The sequence below is a fragment of the Schistocerca gregaria genome, unplaced genomic scaffold (assembly GCF_023897955.1).
Source record: "Schistocerca gregaria isolate iqSchGreg1 unplaced genomic scaffold, iqSchGreg1.2 ptg000746l, whole genome shotgun sequence".
Classification (NCBI taxonomy): Eukaryota; Metazoa; Arthropoda; class Insecta; order Orthoptera; family Acrididae; genus Schistocerca; species Schistocerca gregaria.
In genome coordinates this window covers 97501-100000 of record NW_026062122.1, presented here as the reverse complement: position 1 = coordinate 100000, position 2500 = coordinate 97501, and positions in this window count along the sequence as shown.

Genomic DNA, 2500 nt, shown 5'->3' with positions numbered 1-2500 from the left:
AATACCCCACTCCTCCGACAACTACCATTGCTCAGATAAATCAACACCACCAACACACATCCTACACAGAGGGGCACCAAATATCATCCCCCGCCCTCGTGTTATACCACATGAAAAATTGCAGAAGTGAGAGACACACATCCGCCAGCCTCTTGCTACAAGCATCGAACCGACGTGACGTATCTGACGGTGACTCAGGCATCCGTGTACTGCCACCACTATCCACCCCCCCCCCCCCTCTCTCTCTGCCCCCTTCCCACACAATACCAAATTTAACCAACTTTATCGCTTAACCTAACTGTGGCTGTACCAGTTTATCGCTTAACCTAACTGTGGCTGTACCAGTTTATCGCTTAACCTAACTGTGGCTGTACCAGTTTATCGCTTAACCTAACTGTGGCTGTACCAGTTTATCGCTTAACCTAACTGTGGCTGTACCAGTTTATCGCTTAACCTAACTGTGGCTGTACCAGTTTATCGCTTAACCTAACTGTGGCTGTACCAGTTTATCGCTTAACCTAACTGTGGCTGTACCAGTTTATCGCTTAACCTAACTGTGCTGTACCAGTTTATCGCTTAACCTAACTGTGGCTGTACCAGTTTATCGCTTAACCTAACTGTGGCTGTACCAGTTTATCGCTTAACCTAACTGTGGCTGTACCAGTTTATCGCTTAACCTAACTGTGGCTGTACCAGATTATCGCTTAACCTAACTGTGGCTGTACCAGATTATCGCTTAACCTAACTGTGGCTGTACCAGATTATCGCTTAACCTAACTGTGGCTGTACCAGATTATCGCTTAACCTAACTGTGGCTGTACCAGATTATCGCTTAACCTAACTGTGGCTGTACCAGATTATCGCTTAACCTAACTCAATTTGTCCCTTAACCTAACTCAATTTGTCCCTTAACCTAACTCAAGTTGTCCCTTAACCTAACTCAATTTGTCCCTTAACCTAACTCAATTTGTCCCTTAACCTAACTCAATTTGTCCCTTAACCTAACTCAAGTTGTCCCTTAACCTAACTCAAGTTGTCCCTTAACCTAACTCAAGTTGTCCCTTAACCTAACTCAAGTTGTCCCTTAACCTAACTCAATTTGTCCCTTAACCTAACTCAATTTGTCCCTTAACCTAACTCAATTTGTCCCTTAACCTAACTCAATTTGTCCCTTAACCTAACTCAATTTGTCCCTTAACCTAACTCAAGTTGTCCCTTAACCTAACTCAAGTTGTCCCTTAACCTAACTCAAGTTGTCCCTTAACCTAACTCAAGTTGTCCCTTAACCTAACTCAAGTTGTCCCTTAACCTAACTCAAGTTGTCCCTTAACCTAACTCAAGTTGTCCCTTAACCTAACTCAATTTGTCCCTTAACCTAACTCAAGTTGTCCCTTAACCTAACTCAATTTGTCCCTTAACCTAACTCAATTTGTCCCTTAACCTAACTCAATTTGTCCCTTAACCTAACTCAATTTGTCCCTTAACCTAACTCAATTTGTCCCTTAACCTAACTCAAGTTGTCCCTTAACCTAACTCAAGTTGTCCCTTAACCTAACTCAAGTTGTCCCTTAACCTAACTCAAGTTGTCCCTTAACCTAACTCAAGTTGTCCCTTAACCTAACTCAAGTTGTCCCTTAACCTAACTCAATTTGTCCCTTAACCTAACTCAATTTGTCCCTTAACCTAACTCAATTTGTCCCTTAACCTAACTCAATTTGTCCCTTAACCTAACTCAATTTGTCCCTTAACCTAACTCAATTTGTCCCTTAACCTAACTCAAGTTGTCCCTTAACCTAACTCAAGTTGTCCCTTAACCTAACTCAAGTTGTCCCTTAACCTAACTCAAGTTGTCCCTTAACCTAACTCAAGTTGTCCCTTAACCTAACTCAAGTTGTCCCTTAACCTAACTCAATTTGTCCCTTAACCTAACTCAAGTTGTCCCTTAACCTAACTCAAGTTGTCCCTTAACCTAACTCAATTTGTCCCTTAACCTAACTCAATTTGTCCCTTAACCTAACTCAATTTGTCCCTTAACCTAACTCAATTTGTCCCTTAACCTAACTCAATTTGTCCCTTAACCTAACTCAAGTTGTCCCTTAACCTAACTCAAGTTGTCCCTTAACCTAACTCAAGTTGTCCCTTAACCTAACCCACGTTGTCCCTTAACCTAACCCACGTTGTCCCTTAACCTAACCCACGTTGTCCCTTAACCTAACCCACGTTGTCCCTTAACCTAACCCACGTTGTCCCTTAACCTAACCCACGTTGTCCCTTAACCTAACCCACGTTGTCCCTTAACCTAACCCACGTTGTCCCTTAACCTAACCCACGTTGTCCCTTAACCTAACCCACGTTGTCCCTTAACCTAACCCACGTTGTCCCTTAACCTAACCCACGTTGTCCCTTAACCTAACCCACGTTGTCCCTTAACCTAACCCACGTTGTCCCTTAACCTAACCCACGTTGTCCCTTAACCTAACCCACGTTGTCCCTTAACCTA